The sequence below is a fragment of the Puma concolor genome, chromosome D1 (genome assembly GCF_028749965.1).
Source record: "Puma concolor isolate L17-30 chromosome D1, mPumCon1.1.hap2, whole genome shotgun sequence".
In the NCBI taxonomy this organism is placed as follows: Eukaryota; Metazoa; Chordata; class Mammalia; order Carnivora; family Felidae; genus Puma; species Puma concolor.
This window is the reverse complement of record NC_141676.1, coordinates 107,037,611-107,059,945: the sequence shown is the minus strand read 5'-3', so window position 1 is coordinate 107,059,945 and position 22,335 is coordinate 107,037,611. Positions and strand designations below refer to the sequence as shown.

The following is a 22,335-nucleotide window of genomic DNA, read 5'->3' as shown; positions in this document are numbered from 1 at the left end:
ATCTGCTCCATAAAATGATCTTATTATTTCCTCTTAGAGGAATTTCTGCTTTGTTATTTCAGTGCTTTTCAGTACAAAATAAACATTTTTAAAGGGGCGAAAAAAAGCTTTTAGAATCTCTACTGATAGGATGAATTTTTATGGAAAAAAAAGGAAAAAAAGAAACTTAGATGTCTGGTTTGGAGTAGCTGATTTCGTTTATTGTGATATACATTTGCTTGTTGAAATATCTGATGTCTGATCTCCTACGCTGCAGGTTTTTACTGTCTGCGGTAGATACTGTTCCAAGATTTCAGTCATTATTATTCAAACAGTATTTGGCCTGTGTCAGCTTGTTTAGCCAAAATAGGTACTAACCACGTGCCTCTTTTTCCTTACATATTTCTTGACTTCGTTGTTTGATTTTGTCGTTTAGTACCCTGTTTATAGTTCTATCTATGTAAAAACCCAGTTACAAGTTATTTCAAATAAAAGGTAAACTCTTTCATATTATGCTAGTGTAATCGGTATAAAGGAACTTCTTTACACATTGTTTTAGAATTCTAAGACAGGCGTCTCCAGTAGCTTTTAAATTAGTTCCCCACACCTAAATGTAAGTGAGAACTGTACATTTTTCTGCTTGTCATCAACTGCCTCTTCTCCTCAGTCTTAAACCATGTTTCACTAACCATGTCCATCTGTGGCGTCTTATTAAGAATCTGTACACCCATCAGCTTCACATTTTTAGAGTAGAAAAACTTCATGGAGGATCTGACTTTATGTTTAATGTGAGGTGAAATTTGCCTCCCCAGGTAAGGACTGTTTTTATTTTTCACCATCGATACCCTGTAGAAAATAACTATGAGTATGAAATCTGATTTCAGGATACAAATTCCTTTGAGAGAAAATTTAATCAAAACATTTATAACATTGGGGCACCTGGGTGGCTCAGTCGGTTGAGCATCCGACTTCAACTCAGGTCATGATCTCGCAGTTCGTGGGTTCAGGCCCCGCATAGGGTTCTGTGCTAACAGCTCAGAGCCTGGAGCCTGTTTCAGATTCTGTGTCTCCCTCTTTCTCTGCCCCTCCCCCACTCGTGCTGTTTCTCTCTGTCTCAAAACTAAATAAACATTTTTAAAAAATTTTTAAAAACATTTAAAACGTTATTCTGCAACACAGCAAACTCTTTGTTAATCAGTAAATCTTTCATTCGTATATGTGTGCGTGTATATACATATTCACACACACACGTACATACATACATACATATATATACACACACAGACAAATGATACATACATGAGGGACAGGACTTTTAAAGATTTTTTTAACTTAAATATTTAAATTTAAAAAAAATGTTTTTCTTGCTTTGGTCACCTCATCTTCCAGTAAAATCTGACATCTTCTTTATATAGCTCAGGGCATATTAGTAATATCTTCATTTCCATTTTTTATATTAAGTTTTGCTTAAAATCTGTGTGGGTAGTCTCTTGCTTACTATTTGGCTGTATATACTGGGGCTTTTGAAGATGATAATGGTAGTGGTGATAGGGGTTACTGACAGAACAATGGCCTGAAAATCCTCTCTGGACTCCCTTGTGCTCGGTAGGCTAGGAAGAGGTCACTTCTCTGTGGTATCGTAACAGCCTCTGTGTATCTCTCAATGCTGTACTTGCCTTTTAATAATTGTATGCTTCTAGGTCTGTCTGTCCTACTAGATTAAAGTTTTGGAGGGCAATAAATGTTTCTTATTTATGCTTGTATTTCTAGCTCGTGGCAGTCTTTAGCCCACAGTATATTGTAAACACTATGTAAATGTTCATTAAAGAATTTGAAAGAATTGACTATCTAGCATTGATGATTACTGTTTTGAACTAAAATTGTGCTTTTATAGACCAAGACAGTCAGTCCAAAACATACTTATATTGCTTTTATCCATTTCTCTGCTATAAATAGTTTTAGTTATTCATTTATTAGAGAATGTGTTATTTTTCAGTTTACCCAGAAGGTTTATCGACCTGAATGTATTCATATGTAGATAATTTTGTTCAGCATATCAAATGCTCTTAGGCCTAACACAAGGGTACCATGTTGTGGCTGTTAGAGGACTTGAAGGTCCTTTGTTGCACATTCCCACCTTCTCCAAAGGTACCACTCAACAGTTTGTTTCTTTCTTTCTTCAGTTTTTGAGAGACAGAGCATGAGCAGGAGAGGGGCAGAGAGAGGGAGACACAGAATCTGAAGCAGGCTCCAGGCTCTGAGCTGTCAGCATAGAGCTGGACGTGGGACTCGAACTCACAAACCGCGAGTCTATGACCTGAACTGAAGTCACACACTTAACTGACTGAGCCACCCAGTCGCCCCCACTCACCAGTTGATAGTTTACCGCTTCATGAAGATAACTGGCATAGCAGTTGTTAGGACTTACCATCTCTTTGTAGAGAAACTCATTCATGGAAAGAAACAGACAGGTTATTCATAAGCAAAGTAACCTATTCGATTTGTTTCTGGTTTGTTACCGCTTTGAAATGCCTGATCTGAAATTTTGTTTTGCATTATGCCTCGCACATAGTACATGACCTTTCTATTAGTGATTTTGGTATTCCAAAAAAAATAAACTAATCAAGCTATGAAACGCTGACTTGAGTTGCTAGTAAGCTAGTTACCCAATTCATTTCCCATTCAATTTTCTTAAGTTTTCTCAGAAACTTCGATTCCTCCCTCAATCTACTGCTACACACTGATTGTTTTTACACTCTAAACTAGATGTTTAGCTAACTCAGATTCCCCTTGAGAATAGAAACCCTTTAAAAGGCCTTTCCTTTTATTTTAACCTGAAGATAGAAAAGGAGATCTCAGTGTCACTTTTATTCTCTAATGTTCTGAGAATAAAATTTATACAGACATTTACTGAACATCTGTTACTTATAAGTCACTGTTCTTAGTGTTGTGGACTATAGATTGAATAAGATGTGGTTTTCTGCTTTCAGTTCTGCTGGACTAAATGAGACCTATTCATGTAACAATGACAGACCTTAATGGACAAGGCAGGATTTTTTAATGAGATGGCATTTGAGTTGGAACTTGAAGGACCATTTAAAAGAGCGTGTATCTGACACCTTTGGATAGCATTTGGACTGCTGCTGCCCTTGGAAACTCTCATTCTGACTGCATTCTATCTTTCTGTTTTGGAAAAGTATTGCTGACTTGTTAGTCCTTAAAGTGATTTTGCATGTATCTGCTCTGATCCATTTATATGCTGATTTTAGTAATTAGAACATGCTGCTATTTCTAAAAATCTGTTACTTCTTTGTGCTGCCTACTAGGGTGGAAGAACATTTAGAGGTAGAAGAGAATTTTGCTTAGGAGCTAAACTTCAGGTAAAAGTAATAGCATGAGCTAAAGTTCAGAATTAGAAAAATTATGAAGTTTATATGGAGAGCAAAGCAGTTCATTCAGGTTGGCTGGAGCACACAGGGGAGGAAAGGTGGACAGTGAGATGTTAATATGAAGAGATAGGAAAGGCATAAAAGAAGTGTTAAAACCATGTATCATGGAATTTCTGTATTATACTACCTAGGCTAAGGAGTAATATGGGATAAATTCATGCCATAAACACGGAAGAGGCACTGAGAATGTTTTTTTTTATTTTTTTTTAATGTATGTTTATTTTTGAGAGAGAGACACACACACACACACAGTGTGAGCAGGGGAGGGGCAGAGAGGGAGAAACAATTCAAAGCAAGCTTCAGGCTCTGAGCTGTCAGCACAGAGCCGGTGTGGGGCTTGAACCTGCGAGCCGTGAGATCATGACCTGAGCCGAAGTCGGACGCTCAACCGACTGAGCCACCAGGCACCCCGTGAGAATTTTTAAATAGAGGAATGAAATAGAGTTCTGCTTAGAAAGATTCATTTGTATTGGAATTGGGAGATCCCACAACCATGGGGATTACCTTGACAAGTATTGTAGTAACCCAAGTGAAATGTAGTCAGGGCTAATATGGAGTAATAGCAGCAAAACTCATTGGTGGGGGTGGGGGAAGGAATGGAGGAAAGAGACACCACATGAGAGAGGTTCCAGAGCAAAAACATCAGGCCCATGTATCCTTTTCCAGAAGCTTAAAAATAAGTAAAAGGGAAAAATGTGTCATGAAAGGATTTGAAAATCAAATGCTGGATCTGGACACCTTTTTGCCATGTGTAGAACATCTTTGATGCATGGCTTAATCTCTCTCAGGGGCCAAGTTGTTTGATACTGCGGATGTGATCATTTTGTGCACTTGTCATTTACTTGTACAATCTTGTTAAGTTTTACTGTTGTTGGAGCCATTCTTTCATCCTTCGTCTGTTATTTTCGGCCCCTTTGATTTTGCAGTTTTCGTCTATTTTGACTTTCCCCTTTGCATATATGCTCATAAGTCCTAAGACAGGACTCGTTAAGCAACAGAGAACATACTCCATCTAACTCTGGTGAAAGGAAGTACAGTATAAGGTTACAGAGATATCTCCTGGTAGTTCATGGTTAAGAAAAGCTTAACTAAGCAGCGTGGGAACTAGAAATCTAAAAGAGTATCTTTTTCTTCAAGGAGCTGTGCTGTTCTTTCTAATGGCTTCTCTGCTTCTTGCTATACATGTCTGTATCCCTCTTCTCTCTAGCCTAGCTGGCTTCCTCGGTTTTGTTCCTTTTATAATGCTCCTACAAGTTGCCTGTTTTTATAGACTCTCTCAGTTCAGTTCCTCACAACTAAGTGGCAGCTTCTCTCTTTGTTTCTCAGGCCTTGTATTTCCCAAGAGAGGGAGTCTAATTCATTCAACTCACTCTGTCCAAGCCACAGTGCCCTTCCTGATCCAGCAATCTTTCAGCTACAAATAGTAAGAACCTGAATCAAATTGGCTAAGAAAGGAGGAAATGTATTATCTCCTCCAGTAGGAAATCTAGAGGAAGGGCAGGTTGAAGAGATGGTAGGTTGGAGACTCTGCAGTGTCATAAAGAACCCTGTGTTCTCTGCATCCTTTCACGTGACCACCGTCAGGATTGACGGTGACATGGCTACAGCCATTCCAGGCCCCACATCCAGATATAATTATGCCCAGAAAGGAAAGTGGGCATTTCTTCCTGTGGCTTTTTCTTAGGAGAAACTGAGAAAAGTTTTCCTAAAATCTGCTCTGGGAATGAGCAGATGTCCCCTCATGTTTCATTGGCCACATTTGCAATTAAAGATTTGTTTGTGTTAATAATCTCTGTTGGTAAGAAAGAGAAGCCATCAGAATATATCATCCCTAAACCCATCACAGGCAAGGGGGAATGGGATTATCCAGAGACTAATGAGGCCCATCTCTGGAGTTGGGACGGAAGCCTTATATCAGGAAGGTAGAAAGGAATGTCAGTCTTTTGATGAAGGCAAGAAAATCCTTTGGTTCAAAGGTATAAACATTGGTACATAACCTCTTCCTTTAAAATGCAAATTACTGTGGGAATTTTACCTAAAGAAAATTAAAGTTGTGTCAGGATGAAAGTTTATTACTGTTATCTGCCAAAAGGGCATGGTAGGCAGATATCCTGAAATATATCTGGTGTATATCTCTTTTGGATACATTTTCTGAATTCTTGTAGACACAGTCCTTCCTCAGAGCTTTTCAATAAGTAATACATTGATTGCAGTGAAACAATGCTTCTTACTACTGTAAGAAAAAATACTGAGTCATGGAAAATTTTTGCAAAGTTTGGAATATAATTTGGAGAAAGTCCCTTGTTCACAGTGCGGATGCCATGTAAGATTATAGTACCAATAAAGACATTTTTCCAAAACCTGAACCTGAAAGACTTAATATGCAAGCTGTGTTATTTAATATGATTTTTAAGATTAATTTTTAGTAGGAATATCACATATCCCATGGCCTGTATCTTGCTGAATTTATGCATACTGATTATTAAAATGAATCTAAAAATAAAGTATCTCCTATGATACACTCTTTGATAGAGTATGCAAGCAAAAGATTCAAACTATAACATATGTTCATTGAAGAACAAAATTATTTATGGATCAAAAGGAAAACTAAAGTAGGTTAAAATCCAGAAAGGCCCTTCTTTTCAAAGATAATATGTCATTACATATATCTGCAGTGTGAAGTGGGTTTTCTTTCCCCCGCTTAGTGAGCTCTGTTGGTAAGAAAGAGAACCCACAGAATATGGGAGAGGGTTGAGATACAACACAGGAATGGTCACAAAGACAACTGTATTCTTGTTGTTTTTACCTACATCCCTTAGGGCCACATTTGAACATGGTATTGGATAATTCTATATGCCACTGTTTCCTACAGTGTGGTTCACAAAAGTGTGCTTTCTTGACCTGCTTCTTGAAAGAAGGATTCATTCTGTAGTCACAAGGTAGGAAATATTAAATCTTTCTCCAGAAGATTTACGTTACACATTAGTACATTAAAGGTTCTTAGAAGTTCTGTTGTATGCAAACATCTCTAATCATGTATTTTCCAAACTTTCCTACTCACCAAGTCTTTCTTTTCATATAATATCTATTAACACTTTATGGATCATACTGAGGAGCTGCTGAGGTCAGAGAGAAGTGTTCATAAGCAGAGGAATAACCTTATGAAAGCAGTGTTTTTGTAGAAATAATGGAGTTGTATATAAGATAACTTGGAGACGGGACAGACCGGAAGCATAAAGTCCTGCTTGGAAGCTGCCGGAGTAATTTGGTACAAAGAAGATGATACAGATGGGATAATAATGAATGTTTATTCATGGATTAATTCAACAAGTACTTATTGAGCCATAATTATATACTAAGCATTGTTTTAGATCTAGAGGATATGCGGGGGGAGAAAGTTCAAAATCGTTGGCCTCATGGAGTTTATTTACATTGCAAGAGAAATACAGTAAACAGATACACAAAATGGGAAATGGTGAAGAGCACTAAAAAGAAAACTAAAGCAGAGCATACAGGTAGAGTCGCTGGGCAGTGGCTAAAGGCAGACCGCTGTGTCTTGTGGTTATTCTGCCTTCCACTACCCATCCAGTATGTGCAAAATGCATGAGAAATAAAAATCAGAGTTTTTCTTCTTTAATCTGCTTATAAAGTGTTTGAGCTAGTTCTGCATAACTGTGTCCTTTTCATTATTTTTCTATGAAAACTGTTTTTGAAAGACTTTCAGTTTCTCAGGGAAATCAGGTCTTTTTACTGTTTTTCACCACGGGGGAAAGATTAGGCAGCATGAACTGGTGCTGGGCAGACTGCAGTGTGGGAGACAGGAGGTAAGATTCCACGTGTTCTTTTGGGGTTACTTCTGACAGTAGAGAAATGAGATAGCACTCAGGAAATCGTAAACTGCCTTTTGTTTCCCTGCTCACGATGGCCTAACTGCTTTGAGTGATTCTGAGGGGCACAATTGGAACAGGAGAACTCTTGTTTCTTATTCATTATCTTGTCCTTATCTTTTCCTTTTTCCTCCTTGGCCTGGGGCTTCAGAGTGCTTTCTAGGAGCGGAAAAAGCTCTTAGGAATTTACACATTTGAAATATTTTTCCAGATTCTGGTCTGGCATGTAAGAGGCTTGGAAGTCATCACTCCATCCTAGCAAGTAAAAAGCTGAACAAACTAAAAATTCAACAGTGCTTCTTTGATTCATCAAAGAAGTAAAGTCACAGGGCAGACTGCTGCCCTCAAAATTAGACAGACAGGCAAATGGAGAGAATCCTGTCTTACCAGAGCAGAAGCCCACAAGCAGAAAGCTCTGCAGGAACCAGTTCAGGATGGGAAAAACTGAATGCTGAATTGCTAGAACCTCAGTGTGGACAAGTCTGAGAGTTAAAAAAAAACTTGATGGGGCAGGGGGGATGGAGGAGTACATTTCTGAGAGTCTTAGCTTCAGGAGATCTGTCGGGTTCTCATAATGAGGATCAGAAAAAAAAGTCTCCTGCTCCTGGTGGGAGAGGGAAAAAGTAACCGTTTTGTAATGTGTCAGCATATTCTGTTCTTCTTCACAAGGCCTGCCCTCAAGAGAAAAACTATTTTACAGAGCCTAACCTATTGGGATTTTATGGAACCTAACCAACCTGGGAGAAGAGAAACACCCAACTCTAGCCCACTCTAGCCATGCTGTCCCACCTGAGTGGGGGTTGGGGGAGGACCAAGAAGCACATAGGAAAAGACTGAGACTTAATCATACAACTATAGAATGCTTCTCTGTCCCCCATACCTCACTACCACGCTACTAAAGGCTAGTTACCCCAGTTGCTTTACTGAGTAAATGGAGTTCACCACTATTTACCAGAGTTCCTTTTACCCAGTATGTCAAGTCCAGCTTTCAACAAAAAATTACAAGGCATACTGAAAGGCAAAAATCATAATTTGAAGAGACATAGCAAGTATCAGAACGAGACTCAAGTATGCGGAGATGTTGGGATTATCAAACTGGGAATTTAAAACTACTATGCTATACTAAGGATTGTAATAAAAAAGTAAGCAACACGTAATAAGAGATGAGTAATATAAGCAGAAAGATGGAAATTCTGAGAAAGAATAAAAAATGTTAGGGGGAGAAAAAAGAAATGCTAGAGATCAAAAACATTGTAACAAAAATCAAGAATGTCTTTGAACTCATTAGACTACATATGGCTAAGGAAAGACTGTCCGAGCTTGAAGATATATTAATAGAAACTTTGAAAATTGAAAAGCAAACAGAAAAAAAGAGTGAAAAAAAAATGGAAGCAAATATGTGAAAACTGTGACAACTACAAAATACGTGTAGTGGGGGAAGAGAGAAGAAAGAGAGAAAGGAACAGAAGCAATATTTAAAGTAGTAACTCAGAATTTTGCCCATGTTAATTTCAGACACCAAATCACAGACCCAGGAAACTCAAAGAACACCAAGCCGGATAAATACCAAAAAACCTGTACCTGGGTATATCGTATTCAAACAGCAGAAAATCAAAGATAAAGAAGAAATCTTGAAAGAAGCCAGGACAAAAAAAAAAAAAAAAAATCTTTACCTATAAAGGAGCAAAGATAAGAATTATATCCAGCTTCTCTTCAGAAACCAAGCAAGCAAGAAGGGAGCAAATTGAAATATTTAAAGTGCTGAGAGAAATTTATTTCTTCAGTTACATCAGCTCTAATCTAGCCAAACAGATCAAGGTTAAATTAAATCTGACCCTTCACCCACAATCCATCGAACCCTGATTCTAAAATAGCAGACTTGGGAGAATGGTTGGAACAGGAAGAAAGGAATAGATCCAGCTACTCTAAGAATGTGATAGGATTTAATGATGTACCAGTGATGTTCTAAGGCGGTGTACCTCAGGGATAGGCTTATGGTTAGAGTAAGTCCAAAATGAATGTGAGACTTCGAATCAATATTTAGAAATGGCACAGGACCAATACACCTATGGTTCTGTTTTTTCCTGAACTTTGGTTTTCCAAGTGCTGCTCTCTTATTAGACCACCATGAAGGGTCAGAACCTTGGAGAGTTCCATACAGAGTAGGAGACACTTTAAAATATCCATGTAACTACTGCACTGGCATGAAGTAGGCAGGATGAAGGCTCTTACAACTGATGAAGCAAACTTCTTACTTGCTTTCTGTTAAAATCTCCAAGATTTAAAAGGCTGGCCTCTGCCTGCCTACAACCTCATGGAGTCTTGGTGGGGCTAGGGATTCCAGTCGACCTTTTGGAACTAGCACAGAGCCATCATAGTTGCAATGGGATTTTTGTTAAATTCTGATGTTAGGGTGACATACAGGTTCCTTTCAGACACTTGTGCCTTCTCCTAAGGATATAGCATTGCTTCTCTGTGTTATTTCCTGACCTAACATAAAATTAACTGAACTCTTTGGCAGGGTTTGGAAGGTGGATTTGCCTAAAAGTTGTTTTCTGGTAGGCACTTAAGGTTTGTAATTGAGAGGTAAACCAGATACACTGTATGCTAGAGATGGTTTATAAAAGCTGAAGTAGGTTCAGGCTGTGCCAGCTACACCACATTTTTTAATACAAATTCAGTCTGATTAGCCTCCTTTAATTTCAGTAATCTGGTTTGGTTTTGTTTATTGTTTGTTTTCAGGGCTCTAAAAAAATCCAAACACTTTTATTTCCGTGGTTATTCTCTTTCTCTTCAGTTTTAGGGCATGTTCATGGCTTTTGCATCAGATTAATACTTTTTTTTTTTTTTAAAGTAGGCTCCACACCAAACACGGGGGCTTGAACTCAAAACCCTGAGATCAAGAGTTAAATGCTCTATCAACTGAGGCACCTGTTTAAAAATCTTTTTTGTTTTAACCAGTCCACATTTATGATACCATATTAGGCTAAAAATAGGAACTTGAATGTGAATCTCAGGAAACACCAAACTAGTAAATCCTGGGGTAATAACAGCAAAGGGCAGAAAGTGATATGAAAATAGAACTATTTGCAGAGAATAGTCATGACATATTTATGTCCTATTAGAATTCCAAGATGTATTCATTACCCTTTTCTACTACCTGAGAATAGGAGAGTTCGAGCAAAGTCCCTGAATAGGGAACTGATTTGCAGTGCCAAAGATGAACATAGTCTCTACAAGTACGTGATGCCAAAGCAGTGTCCAGGATGGAATTAGATTCTAACCAGATTTTGGAGGTAAGAAGATTTAGTTGTAGCATGAATAACAAAAATAAGTATTGGTGAGAAAGATACAGGGTTGTACCAAAGGTTTGTGCCTCTTTCAGGAGGCATCCCTTAAAATACTTTTAGTTTATTAATAATTGGTTATCTTAGTAAAAGAATGTCATATTTTTAAATAATGAGGTACACCCACTTTGTGTTTGTGAACAGAGTGGACTGACTTAAACTACTGGCTCACACCACATGAATTAAAACACTGATTTAAAGAAGGTTTTCAGGTGGGCTGAAGAGAGGAGAGGAAGTGTATCCATGGTATGAATTTGCAGACATGAAGTTACAAGTAAAAACTAGAGACTATGTCAGAATAGAGGAGAGCCAGATGGCAAAGATGACTATGAGGGAAATACTGGTGCCATTAATAGGACTGAGGAAATTATGTAGGAAACCAGTAAGTAATGGGTTCCATTTGGATCATGTCGAACATGGAGGATTGGGGTGATGTCCAGTTGGAAATACTAGCTGGTTGGAAATCTTACACATTCGCCATATTTTATCAAACCCTAAATGTGTCTTTTTAAACATTTGATGAGATTGAGAGTTGTACAGGTTTCTTTCCTGCTCCCCTAAACCCAATAACGTGCTTATAGCCACAGATGGATTTTCTTAATGAAATATATTAAGCCAATCACATAAGATGTAGTAATTGTTTTGGTTTTTTTTTCATTTTTTGGTGTTGTTTTTTTTAAACCACCTCTGTGTTACATCTTCTAGTAATCACAAATTGATGGTTTCCAAGCCCAGAGAGTTTTTAGCATTGTTAAAAATAATAATTCTCCCTGTGAATGTACTAGAAAACATTGAACTGTGTGATTTCAGTGGGTAAATTGTATCTTGTGCTAATTATATCTCAATAAAGCTATTGAAAAATTACTCTTCACACCTTTCCAGGTAGATGTTAAGATTACTAGGGAAAGACCATATAGTTCTGTATCACTGGTAGTCCTTATGACCTACAAATAAATTACATTGGATCTAAGGAAAGGAGAGAACAGATACCACTTAATTTTTAGAAAGAAGTTTCAGCCTAGTTTTTAGAATATAGAAAATCAGGTATTTTTTTCTTTAATCCAGTCAACAAACATTGAGCCACTCAGAAGAGTCAGGAAATGGTTCTTTAAGGAGACAGTACTCTGAGCTGAGTCGTGAGGGGTATGTAGGACTTCGTACTGTGAGGAGAGTGGAGATACCCAGAGGGAATGGCCTGCATGGCCTGTGTGGAGAATGACCCTCAGTTTGGAATTAACTAAAGTGAGACACAGGTTGCATGCAGTTTAAGAGAAAGATTCCTCCATGTAAATACATGAAGATTCATCATATTGTTTAACAGCTTTATCATATTCAATAGTATGATTTTGTGCCATAAATTATTTAACCATTCCTCTATTAACAGATGTTTTGACTATTGGTTTAGTCTATTCCAAATAATGTTGCATTGAACATACTTGTACCTGTGTCCTTGCAAACTGTGAATGTAATTCTGTGTCAAAGGCTAGGCCCTGATTTTAATAGTTGAGATTGACAAATTTAAGTAACTTCGGTGTGAGCTATGACTAGTCACATTTCATCATATTGGATAGTGTTTGAGTCCACTATTTTGATTACATCAAAGACACCTTCAGTTTCAGTTCTTGTGGGCCCTTATTCGGCTATGGGAAGGAGTCTGAATGATAAGGGAAGCCATTGGTGGATTCTGGGCAGAGGACTGACGGGATATATAAAAACGTTTCTAAGTATCATTCTGGCTGCCATGTTAAGAACAGACGTTAAGGAGGCAAGGATAGAAATAGGGAAACCAGGTCTAAAGGTACTGTATAGTTCAGGCAGTGGATAGCAATGGCTTGGACTAGATGGGGAATGATGGAGGGATCCTAGATATTCAGTGAAGTTCCAGTCGACAGGATTCGCTGATAGGTTCGAAGTGAAGAGTCTTAGGATTAACTAAGATCAGAGTGGCCTTTTCCTGAGTTGAGAAGATTGGGGACGGTGCAGGCTCAGGAGAGATTCTCAGAGTTCTGTTCAGGGCATGTTAAGTTTGAAATGCTTATTAGATGTCCATGTGGAGGTGGTGAGTATGCAGATGAGGCTAGAGATCAGGGTGTCTAATATTTTATGAATGAATGAATGATTGGTTGAAAGGCAAATCAGGAAGGAACTTCAGAAAACCAGAAGTTTGAAAGAGAACAAGAATTAGAGTTAACTCCTTTATTATGACTCACATACATGGTCCTTTTCCCTCTGCTTCCAGGTAGGTCTGATGTTAACTGGAGTAGAACTAAACTGGTAAGAGTTTGGAAAGATGAGGGGGAAGTACATTTGTATATGTATATCTGTTTCGCTCAGAGCCTGACTCTTTCTAAGACATGACACTCCTCAGAAAGTGGTTGATCTTAAAACTTCTGCATCGAGATGTTCTAGCTTTGTGGAATTGCTGTGTTTCATCAAAATGATTATAAAGAAAACCTTTTCATTGTGACTTCCATATAAAATTAGAAATGTTTTCCCACACACCAAAATTTCATAGACCACAGACTACATTTCCAAATCCTTCTCCGTACTGTCAGTTCCCAGAGTGGCTTTTCTACCTTTTTATCTGTGTGTTATGGGGATGCCCATATTTGATAGAGCCTCATTCCATTCATGGCACAAACTGCAGCCTGATTATAGTAGTTTAAATTGCTGTGAATTAAGCCTGTCATTTATCCACATGATGAAATTTTCTTTAGGAAACATAAAGCCAGAAACTCCCTGCATGTGAGTGATAAATTCATGCTGGCACTTATTGCTTAATCCTGTTGATTTCATAAGAATCAAATCCAAAGGCATTGACAGATCTCACTGGCTCTTTCCAATTTGTTTGGTTAACAGACATCCTTATTTATAAAGAAGCTTAGTAGTCCACAAATATTTGAGTAGTACATAAGGGATTTTGTTTGAACTGTTGGTAATACTAGAGCATGATGGACTTTAAATTAAAAATAGGGCCACCTCAGAATTTCCCCAGGACTTTAACTTTAGCTCCTCTTGGAGCTCCACCATTCGAAAAGGCCCTTGTATTATGAGATATGTTAAACTCCAATAGAATATTCTTTGTGCCTAGGATGTTTAGTAAACCTTAGAGTAGCCGTTTTTTAACTGCACAAATTTATAAGGGAATCTATTTTCTTGTTAGCATTCTTGTAATAATTGGCTAAATAGTGGTCAGATTTAGCATTTCTTAACAAATGCCTAGAAAAAAAAATTTACCGGTAAGTTTTTTTTTCCTTCTGCTCAAGGAGGAAGGACACCTTTGGACAACAAACAACACCTATGAGGGATGCAAGGACTTTTAATATCTTTCAAGTCCTAGAGCCGTGTTCTGCCTTTGGTGGATATGGAGATTTGAGATCAGGACGCAGATATTTTCTTAACACTGTAGATGAGACCACTAGGAGTTCAAACACTGGCTTTAACGAAATTTAGAGATGAGTGAGAAGTGTACCAAACTGTTTCTTAGAGTGTTTTATTTTTTTATTTTTACTTTTTAAAAAAATTATTTTGAGAGAGAGAGAGAGAAAGCAGGAGAAAGAATCTCAAGCAGGCTTTGTGTTGTGAGCCAAAATTAGGAGTCGGACACTTAACTGACTGAGCCACCTGGATGCCCCTAGAGGTCTTGTTTTAAACACGTGTGTGTCAGCAGTACGTGATAATAACCTATTTGGTGTTCCTAAGAGTAATGATTGAAAAACCCTTTGTAATCTTTTACCTCATTAACCACACCTGTGATGCAAGACTGTAGCCACTTAAACCACCTGGAGACATCATTGAATGTAGGAGTTGAATCTGCAAACCTAGCTCTATGAAGTCGTGTCCTTTGTTGAATATCAGTCTTTGAAAGGCCACAAGAAGAAAACTTTGCTCAAGACTATACCTGTTCTGATATTCACGTTTATCACCACTATGTTCTTAGCCCCAGCACATTTCACGAGTATTTACAGGTGTTTGTGTGTTGTTAAAAGATGTTAATTTATTAATTGCCTACATGCTTAGAGTCCTTATCATCCATTCTTTCACTTAATTACAATTCTGTCATTCCAAGTACTCTTATTTTGGCCCAATACGACTAGCTTTATGAAATGTCAGATACTGTTTTCTAAAACTATCAGAGGTAGAGATTCAGGCTCCCCTGCCTCTGCCGGTCCTTGAATACTGCCCAAATAGAACCATTTACCTTTGATCTTTCCAGTGGGCTTCTTGGATCTGTTTTCTTCTGGCTTCTGGCAGTCATTTCCCACCTGGGATTCTGTCCTCTCTGCCTTGCTGCTAAATGAGTAACAGTTTCAGAGCTTCCACTCCAGTACATCTAACTTCTCTCCAGTCCTAAAATAAGTGCCCTAGGGAATTTTGTGCCAGAAATTACAGGGGAAGAGATGAGTCAAAAATAAACCGAGGGGGAACTGTATACTTCAAAATGGTTAAGATGGTAAATTCTATGTTATGTGTATTTTACCTCAATAAATGTTTTTAATAAATAAACCAAGGGGAAATTTGAAGTGACATCCAGTGATATTCATTGAAATATTAATACTGAATTAAAATGCAACCTTAGAAGTGATATTAAGTATTTTAAGTTATATTAGGTATATTTAGAAACTGAAGCCTACAAAGATTAAGTGATTTGCATAAGAGCTGAGCATAGAGCCCAGCACTTTCAGCGTTAGTCTGTGTCTTTTCGGAGCTCTCTTCTTTAATTACTCCCTTGACCTAGGAGTTAGCCATAAGTAACGCCTGTGTCAATTTTATCTTCCTTGGAACTGAATCATACTTTGTTCTTCAGAACTGTGTCCAACCAGTTGTCCCCTTTTCGCAGTAGTGAACCTTGAAATTGGAGGCAGTGGGTAAGTTTAGGTGCTGGGTAAACTGGCTTAGAAAAAGTGATCAAGTGACCTCCCTCTGAAAAGAAACCAGACTAGTCTTTTTACATCATCCTACATAATAGAGGCAACAATCAATATAGTTTACATGAGCACTTACCCAGTTATTCAAGGCCAATAACAAGGTTGTTTAATACCTGAAGATGTCATCCAGATGTACAAAAATAATAATAAGTGTATGTTTAATAAAGAACACAAAATATCACATAAATTGTTAAAAACATTCAAAAGATTTCTTTGTGAAAGTGTACTTCATTTTATAGCTGAGCAAACCTCTCTTTTCTAATATTGGAAACTTTATCACTCTAACTCTGCTGCAATAACGTTACATGACAACTCCCCAGTTCGGTGTTCTACATCAACAAGTTTTTTTTGTTTTTTTGTATTTTTTTTTTTTTTTTTAAGTAAACTTCACACCGCACTTGGGCTCAAGAGTCACATGCTCTACTGATTGAGCCAGCCAGGCACCCAGCAAATATTTTATTATCTGTGGGTCAACTGGGGTGGCTCTGTTTCAGACTGTAGGTTGAGTTCAGATCTGTTCCACGTGTCTCTCATTCTGGGGCTTGTCATGGGAGATCTCAACAAGAGATCAAGTCAAACTACACATACTCCCCATGAGCAAGACCAAAAGCAATAGGGCAGGGATATATCTCAGCTCTGCTACTGGGAGGCATTACAGAGTCAAACAACAGAGGGTATGGATAGATGATCCTGTTGCAGGGAGGAGGGAGTAAAGGAATGGGAACAAAAAACTACAGAAACATTTCAACCTTGTAATGTCAGTTACTGAATCAACTGTCCTCTTTGATCTCTGTATAGTTGAACAGACAACTGGGGTCTTATTTTTTCCAATTAACCCTTCCCTTTGACTGTTACTCTTTCTCCCCTATGACAAGTGGTATCATTATTACTTACTGGGTGGGAGGGACCCCAAGAAACATCAATCAAGCCACTGGCTAATAAGCTAACAGGCTTTTCGGAACTTGCTTACCCAGGAAACTTGATTTGCTCTGTAACTTAATTGCAAAAGTTTCATTGACATAATTATTCTTACTTTGTATAACTTAATCTACATTCTTGAGTTCTCTATGACCATTTTTTTTTAACCTCTTGCCTTTTTTTTTTTTTTTTTTTGGTATTTGAGTACAATTGACCTACAATGTTACTAATTTCAGGTGTGCCACAATGATTCAACATGTCTATACACTATATTATGCTCACCATAAATGTAGCTACCATCTGTCACCATGCAGTGCCATTACAATCCCATTGATTATATTCTCTATGCTGTACCTTTTATTCCTTTGACTTATTCCACAACTGGAAGCCTCTATCTCCCACCCACCTTCACCCATTTTACCTGTCTCCCCACTTCCCTCCCTCTACATCTATGCCTTTTTCTGAATTAACCAATTCTTCCTAGCTTCATTGTTTTCCACTGTCATTCTTCTGAAGAACTTAATGAAAAGAGAAATATATCTGCTCTTGGATTTATGAATGAATGATGACAATGTCTTAATTCTCAAATGTTTGCTAAAAGTATATCATTAGAGGGCATATATGTATAGAAATCAAAATATTAAAATTAACAGATATGTTTCCTTCAGAATCATCATGTTATTCTCCAAGTTTGGCATTTCATTCCTAATTCCTAAAAATTATATGGTTTTGTAAATGATGATATGTTCTTTGAACTGTATTTCTTTCCTTCTTAAGAAATAATTACATATCAAAGTAGCTATGTGGATGTATTTATCTGTGTAAAAAATGTGTTAGAAGTGTGACCAGATTGCATTTATAAATATTATCATAACACTACCATAAATTGAGTAAATAGCACACAACATCAGTAGTTCAGCTTAGAATGACTCATTTATCAGTCCAGTCATCTTCATTACTAAGAAATAATTCACAACAGACTTTGAGGTCTTGTAGAGATGATAAAAATAGGTGGAATGAAAATACCTGTTTAGGGAATTGTCTGGAATGTTGATTGCCATCATATGACATCATCATCTGGTAGTATTAAATTTGACTCTGGCCACTTTTCTAGGCTATTCAGTTGACATAATTTTTTTAAATTACTACCTAAAAAACAGTTCTAGGACAGTTAATGAAATGTTACTGCATACATTGAAATCAGTAAGAAAACCCAGCTATCATTCTGAAATTACATTAACAAGAGTTTATGTTTCAGACAGTATCTCATCTTATGTCTGTAAACCAGTATTGCCTCATGACATCTTTCTATTCTTGTCTTGAAGGGCTGATTAACGTTTTTTAGTATTTAACCTAATTTTCTTACATGTTCTGTGAACCTGTTCGCATTAGGGACTGAATTTTATTTTCATGTGGCTGGCGTATCAGCTAGCAATCAGGACCATTCCCATAGCAGTGCTTAAATTTTTTGTGTAAATTTTCGCTCAGTGGAACTTAAAGTTTATTAACATAGAGTTCACAGTTTCCGATTATTTTTCAGTGCTTTTAAAATGTAAATTAGATCAGGTCCCTCACCTACTTAAAATCATTCAGTGGTTTCCCAGTATTGTAAAATACAGACTCTTGGTCCTTGGGCTTCTAAATTCTTGCGGAGCATGACTTCCACTTGTCAGTCCACCATTGGCCTTCCCCTCTTCCTGGCTCTTCTGCTTTAGCCTCATTGGTGGCCTTTTGGCTTCATGGGTGTGCCCCAGCTGTTCTTTGAACGCTTTTCTCCCTAGTTGAAATAATAGCTTCTCATAAAGGCCTCTCCAGGTCACCCTGTCTACAGTGGCCTACCCCAGATACTTTCCAGCTGATCACCTTATTTCCCTGCAATGTATTATACTGTGGAATTATCATTTTTATGTGTCTACTTACTTATTATTGTCTCTTCCCCCCAAACAGAAGTTTCAGGAGGGCAAAGGTTGAGCATAGTGGCTGACACAAAGAAGTCACTCAGATACTTGTTGAATGAATAAGTAAAAGGATGTCTGTTAACACTTGAAACTCACCATAAATATAAGCATTCTTCCTTAATTTGATTAAGGAAGGGAGAGAGAGCATTGTGCTTCGATGCTGACCTGAAGAGAATCAGTATTGTTGAAGGCCCACATAGTTGTATCCTACTGTGCTCATTATTCTTTTCTAATTAATTTTATTCTGATTCATAACTGAATGGTGTGTGTGTGTGTGTATGTGTGTGTGTGCTTTTAAAGATCTGTACACGACTTCAGAAAGTGTACTAAAAATCATGTTCTTTCTACATGCTTATTTTTACAGGTCGTCTTGTTTGATTTGCCCTATTAAATATTTGAAAATTGCAAATGCAAGTTTTCTCTAATGCATATTTCATGTTATAACTACTAGACTTTTATTGGACACTGCAGACAGCATACTTTCATGCCACAGGATAAAGAAATTGCTGTGTGTGGACTGAAGCCAATAGGATAGATGTGGAAAGAAAACATTTCTAACAGGTTTTTTGCCATTAAGTTAGAATTCATGTGTGGAGCAGTTTAAGGTATAAGCTTTCCACAAAGAACAAAACTTGAAGTTTGTTACTAAGAACTCTTGAGTCGCCCAAGGCTTAAATAGTTTGTCTAAGGTCATACAGCGGTTAGAAGTAAACAGCATTCAAAATCAGGCTTCTCTGACTCTAGAACTTATTTCTGGTATATTTTGCAATCTCTGTAGGTCCAAGGAAATGAGATATTTATTTTATTTATATATTTTATTAAAGGTATGAAAAATTTGTTAAGTCCTCTGTCTGATATCCATTACTGTCATCAGTATTGCAACCTATTTGGCTTCTCTGTGGGGGTTATAAACGATTTTAGAAAAGTTTGATATATTTGCTTTTAATTTTTGCTGAAAAGTTGAACATGTAGGTACAGAAGTCAATTGTCAGTAATCTTTAAAATTGTAAACTGTGTAACTAAAACCTCCCTTGACTTTTCAGAAGACTGTGGTTTGCTTCAGTAGTTCCACTAGGTTTGAAGAACTGATTCAGAGTCTTAACAGATGCAAACAGTCTAATGTAGGGAAATTGCTGAGAGCACAACTAAATTGCCAGAGTATATATCACAAGCAACAATTTCCTTTAATTTTTTTCAAACACACAATTTGAAATGATTGTGTACTTAAAAAAGCAAACACAAAAGCAAAATGTTTAAAAATCTTCAGTTTTGTATTCTATTCATAAGTTGTGTCAAGGTTAAAAGTTTAATGTGATTTTAATATTAGAAGTAATATTGTAATGTAATATTTAAAATTAGTATAGCCCATGTCATCCTAATTCAATATAGACCATATACCTAGTCCATTTTCTATCAGTGTTTACAATGTAAGGTGGTACATATGTTAATGTGTTAAAACCTTTTTCAGGTTTTTATTTTTTGTGTCTTCCTTTCTTAGTTACATTTTATCCAAGAGTTATTGGTTAGAACAAGCACAACCTAAGTTGACAAAGATCAGAGTCCTGATCTCTGGTGAGATAGAGTTTTATTTTACAATGACATTTTGTACTAATTAGAGGCAAGACATGTTAGAGAAAAAGATGAGGATAATTTGGATATGGGGATTGAAAATAATGAATCTTCAGAATATTTTGAAGGAAACAAATAACCAGTTCTGATTATGTTATTGGAGTGTCAGGGTTCATAGTGGTCATATTCCTGAAAACAAGTTTTCTCTTCAAAGTTAGTAAAAAGAAATGTGAATTCTTTGCAGATTTATGGGTTTGAAACCACTGACCAGGATTTAATTATCTGAGGTGGGTTGTTTAAGGCTAGTTAAACCAAAAATATTAAATTGTCATCAGCCCTTTTACTTCCAGATTATAAATCAGTGAAATTACAAATTAAGTCCTGTTAATATAACATTATATATTTAATTGCATAGCTTATCAATCTTTTTGGACTATTACTCAGATCCAGCTTTAAGGAATCCTAATAATTTCTGACTGAAGAATTTTAAGCTTAAAGGTAGTGATCAAAAGATTCAGACATCCCCAAAATTTAAGGAAACTCAACTGACTGGGTTTCTTCACCTTGATAAGATGCTGGGAAACCTACCCCTTGTTCCTGGGGGAAGAGATGGGATGGGATGCCAGTCAGTGGGGGGTTGGGGGGGGGGGAGTTGGTGGATGGTGGTACTGTTGTGGGGGGTGGTGATAGTTACAGTGACTTAGAAGGGTGGTAATGAAGTTCATAAACAGAAAGATGAGCTCAGTCATAATAACACTGCAGTAACAAAGAAAATCTGTGTAGATACACAATTGAGTAATTGTTGAAAGGTCAGATGTGCTTGGCAAATCTGGAGGTGATTTTTATAAAAATTCTAATCGATAAATGAAATCCCCCAAGGCAGAGTTCTTAATCCTGATTAAACTTGAGATTTTATAGACCCCCCCCCTTGAAAATGCATCCAGAATTGTATATGTATATTTTATGTCAGTATAATTTTTATTAGTTTCTCACTAGGATCTATGAGCAGAAGGTCTCATGCCAGAATGTTAAGACATACCTTTGCTGGAGTGACTAAAGAGGCACCCTTGAGATTGGCACCAAGTGAGAAGAGTGTGAAAGGGAACTAACATTATCCAACTAAGAATAAGGCAGATCAAAGGTGATCTGCAAGGAGGGGGTAGTTTAGATTAGTTCTGTGAGGAAAGGTGTATAGAAAAAGGCAAAGGGCCAGAATTAGACTGTGGTAGTTATATGTGGTTAGAAGAGAAAAGTCAATTAGCGAAAGAAATGGAGAAAAACTATAAACAGAAAATCAATGTTTATTTTGGAAACCAGTTAAGTGTAAAATATAATTGAAAGGTCATAAAAGATGAGAACTGAGGAAAGGTAATTGGCTTTGGCCTAGAGAAGTTGCTGGTGACTTTAAACCTATGTCAGTAGAGTGTGAAACAAATCATAATACAAGGGGCTTTCAGGGAGCTAGTAGTTGGGAAAGGAAGGTAGCCTTAGTCAACCCCTGATAACATAACAATATAATAACAACAATAGTAGCAATCATAGCTGATATAATAGCAGCTAACATTATTGAACCTGTGTGTGCCAGGCACCATGAAGAGGGTTTTTTTCTTTTTTAAATTGCTTTTTTCATGTAATCTTCACATGACCTTGTGAGGTGTTCTATTCTATTATTGTTATCCCCATTTGGGGATTAGCAGATGGAGGTGGAGGTGGGGAGTTAAGTAACTCAAGGTCACATAGCAAATGTGAAGACAGAATTTGAACTGAAGCAGCCTGACTCATGAGCCTTCATTCTTAGCACTGTATTGGTAAATGCTAGAAGTACCTGCATTGATTTAAAAGGAATATGGAAGATTTGTGTACTGCTATAAAATGCAAAAGAAAAAGGATAAATGTTTTTGTGTAAGAAGTGGGGAGAATATTTGCACATAACAAGTGAAACAGAAAGAGTAAACAAAAATTAATAAAAATAGTTACCTTTAGGCAGAGGAAGGGAACAGAACTGAAACAAGACTTCTTGGACTGTATCTTATTGTATCATTTTAAATATCAGGTGAGTGTTTTTACATGTTCAAAAATAAACGGAGAAATATACCACAAAGAGATAGCTTTTCAAATAACTTTAATTTTTTTTTTAACGTTTATTTGTTTTTGAGACAGAGAGAGACAGAGCATGAACGGGGGAGGGGCAGAGAGAGAGGGAGACACAGAATCAGAAGCAGGCTCCAGGCTCTGAGCCATCAGCCCAGAACTCGACGCGGGGCTCGAACTCACAGATCGTGAGATAGTGACCTGAGCTG

General features: G+C 37.3%; 1 protein-coding gene across 4 annotated transcripts in view; it reads left to right on the top strand.

Annotated features, from left to right (window-relative positions):
• Positions 1–22,335, top strand: part of SIK2 (salt inducible kinase 2) — a 118,072-nt gene that overhangs the window by 51,498 nt on the left and 44,239 nt on the right. The gene's annotated exons all lie outside the window — the stretch shown is intronic.